At 37.2% G+C, this 15,608-nt stretch overlaps 1 pseudogene; it reads left to right on the top strand.

Annotated features, from left to right (window-relative positions):
- Positions 1–14,224: 14,224 nt before the first annotated feature.
- On the top strand, positions 14,225–14,854 carry LOC111550046 (annotated as a pseudogene).
- The last annotated feature ends 754 nt before the right edge of the window (positions 14,855–15,608 follow it).

The following is a 15,608-nucleotide window of genomic DNA, read 5'->3' as shown; positions in this document are numbered from 1 at the left end:
TCTGCTTAATTTAAATAATTTCATCAAAAACATTTATAAAACATATACTACGTTGAATGTCAAGCAATATGACCCTAATTAAGATAAATAAGACACGACTTTGTACATTCCTTATTCATTTTCAAAACACTTACGGTGTCTTACTGTATGCCAGGTCTTACCATGCATTTGGAGGAGAGACTCCAAAAAAAATACATAGTCCATGCCCTCAAGCAGCATCAAAGTAACTGAAACAGAGCTGCAAAGGCATACTTGGGCACTTGGAACACAAAATGCTAAAATAGAGCTATGAACAAAATATTCTGCTACCATTTCTATTGTCAGTTTTTATCAATTCAGTAGTCACAGTCTTACAAATGTACTTTTGCAGGATTTGCCACTCTCACGCCCTCCTTCTAGGGAAGATTTGTTGTTTTACTGCACCCCAAGGTGGTGCAATGTGGTATGCAGAGCTGTATCGATATTGTTTGCCCACAATATGGATTCCCAAGCTATATTTTTTGAAAGACTGCTGTAGTATAGGAAGCACATAACATGTTCAACATCATTGCTTTTGAAGATTCATGTATCATTACATCTCTTCTTGGAAATTTCAAATACAACTCAAGAGGTTTTATAGATTAAATGCAATCTTTGATATACATGCATGCAATTTGAGGTTAATATCTTTAATAAAGGTGAAAGTGTTCTTAAAATTATCAAAAACTAATATTTTGACATTTTATGATTTTAAAATAAAGAAATGCTAAAAAATGTATCTATACTCTCTTCTTCCAAAAGGCCATTACTTTTAACATTTTCATGTGTTTATTTTTACTTTTTAATGCATTAAAAATAGAGATCATACTGATTTAGATACAATTTATAATTATTTAGAAAACATATTGTATCAGACATTTACCAATATTATTAACATGTAGATAGTATTTTAAAATAAAGGATGGTGTTTTAAAATCATTCATTCATTTCTTACGTACTTAAACTGATTCCAATGTTTTTCTGTTAAGTGTCCATGTAGCTTAATCAATCCATGCACCAAACTGGACCTGGAATATAATTCCTTCCCTCAAATAACTCATCTCCAGTAGAGAAGATAAACATGTAAACGGGACCAACTATATAATTTTTGGAGCTCAGTACAAAGTAAAAATGTATAGCGAGCTCCTTCTTCAAAAATTAGAAAATTCAAGACAGCCACAGCATGCAATAAAATCAAGACTGGAGCCCTGTGAAGCATAGGCCCTGTGCAAATGCAAAGGTTACCAACCCAGGAAGCCAGTTCTGAACGTAAGCCTAATGTAAGTCAGTACAAGATGGTAAATGCCTCAATGGAAGTGCGTATTAAATTATAATAGGAACACAATGGAAGCGGTACTTCCATCTTGACAGTTCTAGCAGCTTTGCCAGTTTGCATGATCAAGATAAATCTGACTCCTTTTAGCAAAAAAATGCAGACAATGACTTTAAAAAATACTTAATTGCAAAAAAAAAGAAAAAATGAAATAGACTTATTTGGGCCTGCTGCACCCTCTAGCCAGGTAATAGGTAGCAAGTATTGTTTCAGAGACTGAATCCAACATTTGGAGGAGAGAAGAGAGTCATATTCATATATGAAGAATAGTGAGGCGGACATAGGGGATGAACACCAAATGTTTGTAATTTTGTTCCCTAATCTATGGGAGCCAAGGAAACTCACATTGTACTTCTTTTCCCCAACCCACACAAGACAATATAATTCTAAGAAAGCAGATGAAAAATATTCCAGCACAGGACATCAATCGTTTTTTACAATAAGAGTGAACAGACGAACAGACCTTTTTGGCTTTTCTTATTTGGATTTACTTCAATGTCTAAAAGTTGCTAAGTAACACTTTTAATAATAAGAGATTTCAAGGCCAGGAAATTAATGGTCCATGACCCTATTTAAGAGAAATATTAGTGCATCGTAAGGCGAGATGGCTGAATACAGTAATGGGAACTTTGGGTAATACACTTAACCACTTTCATGTGCTACTTTTTCATTGCCGCTCACAGTCAATTTGGCAGACATGATTTTTTTTATTAGACCATTTACTAAGATCATTTCATCATTATCTCAAGTTAGTTAATAATTACACTGGAAAATAATGATATGGAGAGAATAACCATTGTATAGTTGTGACTATTTTGAAATGCAGTTGTTTCTAGATCTGATAAATACAAATGTTTAGAACACACTAAATACAATTTAACTTTTTCAATATACATCTCATGGGCTCATTTCAGCAAAACCAAGCAAATCAAACACACAAACACACACACAAACGCGCGCACACACACATATACAACCCTCTCACTAACCTTTCCCTGTGCTGGAAGTACTTATCCACTCTGCCTTGGACTTGAGCAACTCAGTGCTCCCTATGAAATTTAAGCCACAGGCTCAACCACCACACAAATAGGACATAACCTGGTGAGAGAACAATCTCCAAAGGTCTCCTGAAGACTAACTTTGGCGAAAATTGTGTTAAGTCTGAGCAAAAGGAAACTTCAAAGGAATAAACAGCTTCTGTGGATTAGTGGCCATAGGAGTTTTAAGGTTGAATAAAACCCTTGACTGGAATTTAAAAAAAACTGACTTGGACTAATTTTGCTGAAAGTACAAAGGGTTTCAGGGGGAACATATCACCTTTTAAAACAAATGCTTAATTCCTTTATAAAAGACATTGAGTTTTTCATCTGAGAAAATTCTTCAAGGGGCAGGAGCAATTTACCTTCAAGCACTGGGAGTTAGGCCATTTGAGGTTACAGGAAACTACTCATGACCTCTGAGAGTGGAGACCTTGGAAAAGCTGGGAATATTTTAGGAAGCTCTGGAAGAAAATACTAGAGACACTTCTTTTGGCTAACATATGAAAAGCTAGGATTCCAGACCTAGCTTTTTTTCTTTGTTTCTTGAGGAAATGAAAAGTGCTTGCTCACAAATTACCTAAATCTTTAGCTTTACTGTTTCTGTGATAAACACAGAAGGTTGCTATTTAAAAGCGACTTTTTCTCCCTACCAATATCTAGAGGAGAATGGCTGAGGATGATGGCATAGGGGACTCTGGTTATAAGTAAGTTATTTCCACGATGAACCTCAGGTTTCTCATCGGTTTAATAACCTGTCGGGAGTGTTGAGAAATGCAATGAGTTAATGTGTAAAGTATTTTCTACATAGCAAACATTTAATAAATATAAATAAAGGAATAAATACTTTTACAATACAGTATATTGTATATTATAATGTCAGAGAACCTTAAAGCAATGTCCAGCATTATGTGTGACTCATCAGGCTTCATAAGACATTTTTAGTGGGCAGATCCTGACTCCCTCATCTCTGTAAAGCTTATGTTCAGGACCCCATATGATGACAGACAGATTCACCTCATAAGACCGTGGCTCCTGAGACAACTGTATGGAAGAATAGCCCTAGCCTGACCCATTCTGTGGCTGAAACCATACATTCTCAATTTTCTCTGCAACCTCCCAGCATCAACTCTTTTTTTTGTCTGCTCAAGGGTAATAAAAGCCTCTTGATTGGTTCTGATCTCTCTCTTCAAAAACGTCCACAGGACTCTAAATTTTACTCTTCCTATTATACTCTTCCTCAATGCACAGCCATAATTAAAGAAAAACTACTCCATGAATTGCTCTCAGTTTTCAAATTTGAAGAAAAGTTAATGACAAAGAAGAAAACAAGGTGTTTGGGAACGAGGGCAGTAAGAAAAATTTTATTTAAGATTTCAGAAAAGCTCAAGTATATCCTATCAAAACTTTAATACATTTTAATACATTTAAAATTGGAGAAGATAAAAAAGTCAGTTACTCTGATGTGAAAATGCTTTGAGGAAATGAGCAAAAATTCTCATAGAAGAGGAAACCCAAGTGACCACTAAACATGTGAAAAGATGCTCAACTCCACTGGTAATAAGGAAAACATAAATTCAAACCATATTGAAGTACCATTTCACACCCTTTCATTTGAAAGCATTTTTATATGTGATTATGCCAGGAATTAGTGAGAATGTGGAAGATAGGAATTTATATGCTGCTGGTGGAAATTTACATTGCTATAAAGTTTTGGGGGAGCTATTTGGTGACATCTATAAAATGGAAATTTTGCATATTTGATGATGCAGGAATTCCATTTCCAAGTATACTCCCGAGAGCCTCTCACACATGTACATGTGGCACCCTGTATAGGAATGTTTAGTGGTGTTATTGGAGCATCATTGTTAAAAGTCTAACAACCACAGCAGAAATAAGTCATGGGATGCTCACATGATGGAAGAACACGAACAGAGGAGTGACCAAACTAGCTTTAGAGTTATCAACAAGGAAGAATCTTATATACTTGTAGGAAAATCTGGTTTCCAGAACACCTAGAGTATGACATCATTTATATAAAGTTTAAAAACAAAAAGCAACATTATATACATATGTAGTGTGTGTGTGTGTGTGTACATAAATTAGAAAGAAATGCATAGGATTGATAGAAGCCAAAATCAAGATGGAATTTACTTCTTTGGGAAACCGATATGGCTAGGTGGAAGATAAAAGCATCAGTTACACAGAATATGTGAACTGTTGTTGATAATGCTTCATTTCTGAAGCTGGGTTTATTGTTTTATTATTTACACATTTTTTTTTCTGAAATATTTCATGATTTTTTCTAAGACTTTGAAGTATAAGATACAAGAGGGGTTTGGCCCAGTCTAATTGGCTCTGAAGAACTAGACCCAGGATTCCAAAGAGAGGAAAAAAAGCTCCAGTTTCCAGAAACAATTATTGAAGACACCCCATAATAAAGGTCCTGACAAGCTTTCCTCCTTCTGCTTTACATTGTAAGTTATCGCCTCTCGCAATTTCCTTTCTTATTCATTTTCATGGTTGCCCATGATCAGTGGACAATAAGCTATTCAGGTATTCAAAGTCGATGTCTGATTCATTGTCCTAGCCTCACGCTGTGGTCAGTGTTCAGCACATAGTGGGTGCTTAATACACTCTGGGTGAGTGAATGAACAGATAACAACATAGATGGGGCAATATGATAATATAGAGATGACCTGATTATTCATTGCTATGACTGTATTGATTTAAACATGTAAAAATCAGCACAGACAAGAAAAGGTAAATCAAAAATAGAATACTTGGGCTCAGCTGCAAAATGAAAGGGAGCTACATGTTCAATTACAGGAGTTAAGGTAATTCCCTTAAAAGTGATAATTACGGGAGATGATTCTAATTTGAAACTGGTTTTCTAATTGGTGTTTGGCTTTCAGAAATCTCACAGGCCTTTAATTTATGTATATTTTGCTTAACTCTTCATAGCTCACCCCAACCACCAACAAACCCCTCAGATTCTTTCTTAAGATCGAAGAGGTGAGTCACATAAAGTCCAAGAATTACCAGCTACTATTCAGATAATTATTTGTTATCCAAAATCTTAAAAAGATGAAATTATGAAAACATATAAAATAAAAGCATTAACATAATAAAAGGGTTTTCTGCTAAAATATCACCTGCCAGGTCTTCCCTGACCATCCGATCTAAAATAACAATCCTTCCCCCAATATTCCTGTCTATCTCATTTTTCTGCTTTACTCTTCCTGACAATCACATAGAATCAATTTAACTCTGTGGTAAGCACGTCTTCCCCTCTCTTCATAAAATTTAATCTATGGACAGTTGTTGACTCCCTCATCTCTATAAGGGATGGGAACTTCACCTGCATTGTTCACAGATATATTCATAGGACCTGTAATAATGCCTAGATGATAATAAGTCCCAAATAAATATATGTTGAATAAATGAATGAATAATTAAGTCCATATTACATTCATGGCAATAATCCTTAGCCAGATTTTTAATTTAAAATATGCAAGACTTCCTCTAAGACTGTATTAATTCACATGATCAGTGTATTCAAATATAGTGAACAGGAGGGATTTCTTCTCTTCCCTCCTTCCTTTCTCTTGCTTACTTTTTTTACAGCTATATTGAGGTATAGTTGACATACAAAAAACTGTATATATTTAAAATGTATTTTGATAAAGTTTAGCATATGTAAATACCCATAAAATCATCACTACAATCAAAATGTTGAACATATCCATCACCTCCAAAAATTTCCTTGTAGCCCCTTGTAAACTTTCCTAGTACCCCTATCTGTCCTTAGGCAAACACTCATCTGCTTTCTGACACTACAGATTAGTTTCCATTTCTAGAATTTTATATAAATGGAAACATATGGTATATACTCTTTATATCTGTCTTCTTTCACTCAGCATAATTAAGACTTATCAATAGACAATAAATACTAGGAAACCAAATCCAGCAGCAGATGAAAAATCTTATCCACCACAATCAAGTTGGCTTCATCCCTGGGATGTAAGGCTGGTTCAACATACGTGAATCAATAAGCGTAATCCATCACATAAACAGAACCAGTGACAAAAAACCACATGATTTATGATTACAATAGATGCGGAAAAGGCCTTTGATAAAATTCAACACCGCTTTATCTTAAAAACTCTCAATAAACTAGGTATTGATGTAACATGTCTCAAAATAAGAGCTATTTATGACAAAACTATAGTCAATATCATATTGAATGGACAAAGCTGGAAGCATTCCTTCTGAAAACCGGTATAAGACAAGGAAGCCCACCTCCCACCACTCCTATTCAACATAGTATTGGAAGTTCTGGCTTAGACAATCAGGCAATAGAAAGAAAGGGTATTCAAATAGGAAGAGAGGAAGTCAATTTGTCTCTGTTTGCAGATGACAAATAGAAAATCTAAATGATTTTATATTTTAAAAACCCCATCATCTCAGCCTCAAAACTTCTTGAACTGATAACCAACTTCAGCAAAGTCTCAGGATACAAAATTAATGTGCAAAAATCATAAGCATTCCTTTACACCAACAATAAACAAGCAGAGAGCCAAATCATGAATGAACTCCCATTCACAATCACTACAATGAGAATGAAATACCTAGGAATACAACTAACAAGGAATGTGAAACCCTTTCAAGGAGAATTAAAAACCACTCCTCAGGGAAATAAGAGAGGAAACAAATAAATGGAAAAACATTCCATCCTCACAGATAGGAAGAATTAATATCGTGAAAATGGCCATACTGCCCAAAGTAATTTATAGATTCAACGCTATTCTCATCAAACTACCATTGACATTCTTCACAGAATTAGAAAAATCAATTTTAAATGTCATATGGAATCAAAGAATACCCTGTATAGCCAAGACAATCCTAAGCAAAAACAAAGCTGGAGGCATCATGCTACCCGACTTCAAACTATACTTCAAGGCTGCAGTAAGCAAAACAGCATGGTACTGGTACCAAGACAGAAATATAGAACAATGGATCAGAACAGAGACCTCAGAAATAACACCACACATCTACAACCATCTGATCTTTGACAAATCCGACAAAACCAAACAATGGGGGAAAGATCTCCTATTCAGTAAATGGTCCTGGGAAAACTGGCTAGCCATATGCAGAAACTGAAACTGGACCTCTTCCTTGCACTGTATACAAAAATTAACTCAAGATGGATTAAAGACTTAAATGTAAAACCCAAAACCATAAAACCCCTAGAAGAAAACCTAGGCAACATCATTCAGGACACAGGGATGGGCAAATATTTCATGACAAAAACGCTAAAAGCAATTGCAACAAAAGCCAAAATTGACAAATGGGATCTAATTAAACTAAAGAACTTTTGCACAGCAAAAGAAACTATCAGAGTGAACAGGAAACCTACAGAATGGGAAACATTTTTTGCAATTTACCCATCTGACAAAGGTCTAATATCCAGAATCTATAAGAAACTTAAACATATTTGCAAAAGAAGACAACCCCATCAAAAAGTGGGCGAAGAATGTGAACAGATATTTCTCAAAAGAAAACATTTACATGGCCAATAAACATGTGAAAAGAAGCTCAACAATGCAAATCAAAACCACAATGAGATAACATCTCACACCAGTAAGAATGGCAATTATTAAAAAGTCAGGAAACAATAGATGCTGGTGAGGCTATGGAGTAATACGAATGCTTTTACACTGTTGGTGGGAATGTAAATTAGTTTAACCATTGTGGAAGACAGTATGGCGATTCCTCAAGGATCTAGAACCAAAAATACCATTTGACCCAGAAATCCCATTACTGGGTATATACCCAAAGTAACAAAAATCATTGTATTATAAAGACACATGTACACGTATGTTTATTGCAGCACTACTTACGGTAGCAAAGACATGGAACCAACCCAAATGCCCATCAATGGTAGACTGGATAAATAAAATGTGGTACATATACACCATGGAATACTATGCAGCCACAAAAAGGCATGAGATCATGTCCTTTGCAAGGACACGGATGAACCTGGAAGCCATCATCCTCAGCAAACTAACACAGGAACAGAAAAACAAACACCACATGTTCTCACCCATAAGTGGGAGTTGAACAATGAGAACACATGGACACTAGGGGGAACAATATACACCAGGGCCTATTGGGTGGTGGTGAGTGGAGGGAACTTAGAGGACAGGTCAATAGGTGCAGCAAACCATCAGGTATACATACACCTATGTAATAAACCTGCATGTTCTGCACATGTATCCGTTTTTCTTTTTAGAATAAAGAAAAAAAACCAATTTTAAAAAAAATACTTATCTATGTTGTCATATGTATAATTAGTTCATTACTTTTTATTGCTGTATAGTATTCCACTTTTGAATATGCCACAATTTGTTTATCTATTCACCAGTTTAGGGGCATTTGGGTCATTTCCAGTATTGGACTTTTTAAAAAAGCTGCTATGAACATGTATGTATAAGTCTTTGAGAGGACATATGCTTTCCTTTCTCTTGGGGAGATGCCTAGGAGTAGAAGGATTAAGTTGCATAGTAGATGTATGTTAAGGATTTTTACAAACTGACAAGCTATTTTCTAAAGTGATGGTACCATTTTACATCTATGCCAGAAATATATGAGTTCCAGTTTATTCACATCCTCACTAACATGTGATGTAGTCAGTCCTTTTAATTGTAGATATTCTAATATATATGTAGGATATATGACCATGTTTTAATTTGTATGCTGTTAGCATATTTTCATCTCTTATTTGCTATTATGTCACCTTTGGTGAAGTATCTGTTCAAATATTTTGCCTATTTAAAAAACTGGATTGTTTGTTTTCTATTAGTTGTAAGAGTTCTTTATGTAGTCTGGACACAATTGCTTAATAAGATATGTCATTTGCCACTCTACTCTCCCCATCTGTGGCTTGTCTTTTCCTTCTTTTAGCAGTGCCTTCACAGCAAAAGATTAGGATTTCTTTATTGAACAAATTTACTAAAAGCAACATTCTGTGTCATGGGGGCTTGTTGTACAGATTATTTCATCAACCAGATACTAACCCTAGTACCCAACAGTTATTTTTCTGATCCTCTGCCTCCTCCCACCCTCCACCCTCAAGTAGACTCCAGGGTCTGTTGTTTACCTTTCTGTATCCATGTGTTCTTATCATTAAGCTCCCACTTATAAGCGAGATCGTATGGTATTTGGTTTTCTGTTCCTGTGTTAGTTGCTAAGGATGATGGCCTCTAGCTCCACCCATGTTCCCACAAGGGAGATGATCTCATTCCTTTTTATGGCTGTATTGTATTCCATGGTATATGTGCCACTTTTTCCTTATTCAGTCTACCACTGATGAACATTTAGGTTGATTCCATGTCTTTGCTCTTGTGAATAGCACTGCAATGAACATACATGTTCATGTGTCTTTATGACAAAACAATGTATATTCCTCTGAGTATATATCCACTAATGGGATTGCTGGGCCAAATGGTACTTCTGTTTTTAGTTCTTTGAGAAATTGTCACATTGTTTTTCACAATGGTTGAATTTAGTTACACTCCCACCAACAGTGTATAAGCGTTTCTTTTCCCCTGAAACCTTGCCAGCATCTGTTATTATCTGACTTTTTACTAATAGCCATTCTGACTGGTGTGAGATGGTATCTTACTATGGTTTTGACTTGCATTTCTCTAATGATCAGTGATATTGAGCTTTTATTCATTTGCTTGTTGGCTGCATTGTATATCTTTTCTTGAAAAGCATCTAGTCATGTTCTTTGCCCATTTTTTAATGGGGTTGTTTTTTCCTTACAAATTTGTTTAAGTTCCTTATAGAGGCTGGATATTTGACCTTTGTCAGGTGCATAGTTTGCAAATACTTTCTGCCATTCTGTAAGTTCTCTGTTAACTGTTGATAGTTTCTTTTGCTGTGCAGAAGCTCTTAAGTTTAATTAGATCCCATTTGTCAATTTTTGCTTTTGTTTCCATTGCTTTTGGAGTCTTTGTATGAAATCCTTGCCAGCCCCTATGTTCAGAATTATGTTGCCTAGATTGTTTTCCAGGGTTTTTTTAGTTTGGGGTTTTACATTTAAGTCTTTTATCTATCTTGAGTTGATTTTTGTATATGGCGTAAGGAAGAGGTCCAGTTTCAGTCTTCTACATATGGTTAGTCGGTTATCCCATTTTTGAATAGGGAGTCCTTTCCCTACTGCTTATTTTTGACAGTTTTGTCAAAGGTCAGACGGTTGTAGGGGTGTGGCCTTATTTCTGGGCTCTCTATAAGAGAGCATTAGAAATATCAAGGCAACCGATTTGATGATTGACCAATTCTAAATGCTTGAGAGACATTGTGCATCAATGGAGGCTACAAGATTTTGTGCCAAAATTACTGAGAGAATAAAATAGTGCTACTGATAGAACTGCAGGTTTCAGGAATAATACTTAGTTTGAAGTTAAGGACAAGTTTGAATAAATAATTTTGGGAAGGCAGCAGGACATCCAAATGGAAATGACCAATAGGTATGCTAAGTATGACTGGCTTGCAGTCATACTTAGGAGTCATTTGCTTATGAGTCATCATCAAAAAGGTGAATCTATATGAGTAGATACATTTTTTAAAAATATGTGGAAGAAATGCTGAGTAGAAAATAAACACTGGGAGAAGGACGTGGGATTGTCATTCCATAGAAGCACTAGGTAACTAAATTATTTCAATCTCTTCTGCAATTGGAAAAAAGTAAAACTTTATATCTGCCGTGGTCGTTAAGTATTTGGTTAACAAATGAAGTATTTGTATGTTTTTAAGGTAGCCTAATTCACTGTCTGATAATTCAAACAATTGGGAAAAGCCTTTCTTGTACTGATCCTGATATGAACAAACTATTATCTTTGACCTTGATTTCAGCTGCTGGCACAGAGTAGGCACTCAGGCATTGTAAGCTAGATGACCAGATGGTTCTTCCTGTTTTCTCAGCCAATTCAGTTAGTCTACTCTCTTCCATGTGTGAGCCAGATGGCTGAACTGTTACATACATTTTTAGCTGTATAAACAAAAGTAACTTAAATCATTGTAACTATCTAATGTGTATGCCTCTTGTCTTTTTGTAAGGTAAATATTCTAGATTTACAAAGCAAATTCTCCAATGATATGATATTCAGACAGAGATATTTTGAAGAGGATAAAGAAAGAAATACATCACATGGCTCATTTCCCAGTAAGAGTAGGTGAAGTTATTTGTTCGGTGTGAAATTATTGAGGAAAGTGAAGGTTTGGTATAGTGTCCATGGAGGAAGGTACTTAAGCCAGAAAAAGACGTATAAAAAGATTGTGGAATATCAGCTGCACTGTACATATCATGGATTTTCAGGGGGCCAGTTAAGCAGACATTGTAGAGAGTATGTAAGATGTGAAACTGAACTGTTGAACGATGAAAGCTTTCCCTTCTCAGGTTTCTTCATACCAAAATCCCATCTATTGTTCTTTTATCCTGTCAGTTCATTAATAGGTTATGCTAGCCATGAATGGATCACTATACTGTGTAAAGCCAGGAACTGCATCCCTGGTAAGGAATGATTTATATATTCCTGGGTTTATGTTTCTATAAAGCAGAAGATATTTGATCACCAAAATCTTCCATCCTCATGTAGGAATGGCCACAAACAAACTATCTTCTTGGATAGTTTCTGCTACTTTGAAGTATTTCCTGTCTTGGGAAAGGAGATGGACAAAAAAGTCATGGCTTACATTTATAGTTTCCCTTCTGGCTAATACTAATATGGCACAGTGATTAAGAGCATGGTTTTGGGAGTCAAAGACATCCGTGTTTAAATTCTGGTTTTGCTGCTTGCTAGTTTCTGTGAACAATACTAAATTACTTAACATGCCTGATTTCTCAATTTTCATCTAAAGTGAGAATGTAATATTTAATTTGTCAGGTTGTTATAAGAATTAAATGAAATAATGCATCTAAAGTGCTCAGGCTTATTGGCTAGAACAATGAATAAAAACTAAAACAATTGTTACTGGGTTTCTGGCCTGCCAGAATACCTGACCTTCTTATTACATGGGAGATTTATTTTCTCTCATTGTTGCTCTAAGGGATGCTCCTGATCTTGAGACTTAGAAATTATATAAATAATTATTGTTCAGAATAGCAAGACACTTTAGGTATTGTAGATAACTATCATTTGAGGAGTCTTAAGTTTGTTCTTGGCTAGCCTGGCATGTGGCAGAGGTTTGAGAGAGAGAAATCAGGGAATAAAACAGAAATGGGTATACACAAACTAGTGACATTAATGAGAAACTGAGTTTACCCAAAGTTGCAGACAAAAGCAGCTGCAAAATTGCAGACTTCCTCACCTTCACAACTACCTGCCCTTCCAAGTTCTGAGACTCTAAATTTCTACAGACAAGAGACCAGAGCAGAAAAGCGTGTGTTTGGAGGAATGCACAGGTATGAAACTCTCTGAAAGACAGAAAGAGGCCAGATGGAGCTGAAATTCACACACACAGTGCTGAGACATTTCTCAAGCTTTGGGGAGAAGTATGAATGAAGAATGGATAAAGAAATGCTAGAACATTTCTTCCCAATTCATCTGAGGGGATAGGAATTCTTGTTTTATTGGCCCATGCAGAAATGCAGATAATTTGAATGGGTGTTTTCTCCTACACTCATATGATCAAACGAAGCTGACTCAGAAGGAGGAATAGACCCTTTCATTTTCTGATTCTGTTCCTTGATCCTATCTGGAAAAGACACGGCCATGCCTGTTCATTTAAGTATTAACTGTGGTTGCTTTCAGATCGCAACAGCAGCCATTGTGACAGAGAACATACGCCCCACAAAGCCACAAAACACTCCACTATCTGTCCTTTTATAAAAAACAATTGCAGATCCTTGATCTGGATCAATCACCCAGGCAGCAGTGGGATATCCTTTTCTTTCTATTTGTCAAGTAGCATAAGAGGCCCCAAATGGCAAGGGATCGGTCTCAGCTCCCAATTCAATGCAACGGTTGCTATGTCCCATTGTGAAAGCAATTCTTTGGGTGCTAAATTCTCCAACCAGCAACACGCAGAATTTTGGAAACAGGAATGAATTTTTGCAAGTAGGTAATAAGGTATAATAATGGAAGATGTCACTTCTATATAAACCCCTTGGTTTCCAGACCCATGTGTAATAACTGTGGGAGAAGTAGCAACTCATATCAGTCCCTCGTCAGAGTTTATGCTGCGTCCCAACCTTGTAAGGTCTTAACCATCAGCTGGCACCGTAATTAATTCTTTGATAAATCTCGTTTTACGTGAGCAATGACCTACATGGTTAGAATAGTGAGCTCCATGAAGACCAGCCCACTGGCCCACTTCTTTTGGCAAAAGATGGGTGTCTTGCTCAAGGTATGTCATGCAGAAAACAGGAGAAGTTAGGCATGTTATTTTCAGCAGAAGTCTTGGGTGGTGAGGTAAGGCAAACCCAAATGCCTAAGTATGTATTTCATAAAGACAAATCATGGTTTCTTTCATGAAGGTAGGACTGCAATATAATCAGCATTCTACCAGATAGCTGGCTGGCACTCCAGGGATTCAGTGCTGGTTTCTACAGAATATTGACTACCCAGAAGAAAGAACAATCTGACCAGCCTTGGTGAGAGCAATCTATGTTGCATAAAACACATTTCTGCTTCTGTGACCACATTGTTCATTAATCTACTGATCGAGCATTAGGGAGACTGTGAAAAAGAATGACTTGGCGGAGCCACCCTCAGAGTCGCGAGGCCGGACGCAGCGCGGTGCTGCCCCACTCGCCCCAGCCGCCGTCATGAAGACCGTGTTGCAGTGCGTCACCCGGGCCAGCGTCACAGTTGGAGGAGAGCAGATTAGTGCCACTGGAAGGGGCATATGTGTGTTGCTGAGTATTTCCCTGGAGGATACGCAGAAGGAACTGGAGCACATGGTCTGAAAGATTCTAAACCTGCATGTGTTTGACGATGAGAGCGGGAAGCACTGGTCTAAGAGTGTGATGGACAAACAGTACGAGATTCTGTGTGTCAGCCAGTTTACCCTCCAGTGTGTCCTGAAGGGAAACAAGCCTGATTTCCACATAGCAATGCCCACGGAGCAGGCAGAGGGCTTTTACAACAGGTTCCTGGAGCAGCTGCGTAAAACATACAGGCCAGGGCTTATCAAAGATGGCACGTTTGGGGCCTACATGCAGGTGTACATTCAGAATGATGGGCCTGTGACCACAGAGCTGGAATCGCCAGCTCCCGGCACTGCTACCCCTGACCCAAAGCAGCTGCCAAAGCCTGAAAAACAGCAGCAGAGAAAAGAAAAGACCAGAGCTAAGGGACCTTCTGAATCAAGCAAGGAAAGAAACACTCCCTGAAAAGAAAACCGCAGTGCCAGCAGCGGGACCGAGGGTGACCTGTCCTCTGAACGGGAACCGTAGCTCAGGAGGCAGAATTCAGTGTGTTATCATTGGGCAGAAGTGGATCCTGAAAAATTCAAGATGCTAAGCACCTACACTACTTTAAGAATTTGGAACTGAAACATGAGGAGGTAGACAGAAATAAGAAGGTGGGAACCTGCATAGCTCTGCAAAAAACACCAAAGGACCATTTTGTCATTTTCTGTTGTTGCTGTGGTGGAATGAGGCAGTGGGCACTGCCGGTGGGTCGGGGGGTGAGTGCGCACGTGGTAGAAGGCATGCGCTTGTGCCTCCCCACAGAAAGGCTTTGTTGGTTTCTGCCACATCTTAGCTTGCTTTTGAAACAGGCTGGCCTAGCATCATTTGTCATCAAGTCCACTGTGGTGTATTCTGCGTTTCCGTGGCGGGGGTTCTCCACTCCACTCACACTGTCCATGTTCTTTTTATTGCTGATTCAATCAATCCCTTGTTGAAGACTCAAGAGAGCAATCATTAGTGATAATGTATTGTGTGAGACCTTTGCATCTTGTAAATTTTCTCTTTTTTCTAAAAATAAATAATAAAATCCTAAATCTCAACAAACCGCACACACACAAAAAAGAATGACTTAATATACATGGGATGAATCATCCTGTTCCTGTTATTGAGAGACTGTTCTACAGAGGGAACATATATAATATATTCACACATATTATTCTTTTACCCTGGGCCTATTCTGAAGGGGCTATCCACATGAACCTTCCCCAAATCTCTTTCTCACTAATATGCAAAAATC

The sequence above is a fragment of the Piliocolobus tephrosceles genome, chromosome 7, assembly GCF_002776525.5.
Source record: "Piliocolobus tephrosceles isolate RC106 chromosome 7, ASM277652v3, whole genome shotgun sequence".
Lineage (NCBI taxonomy): Eukaryota > Metazoa > Chordata > Mammalia > Primates > Cercopithecidae > Piliocolobus > Piliocolobus tephrosceles.
This window is presented reverse-complemented; position numbering and strand designations above follow the sequence as displayed.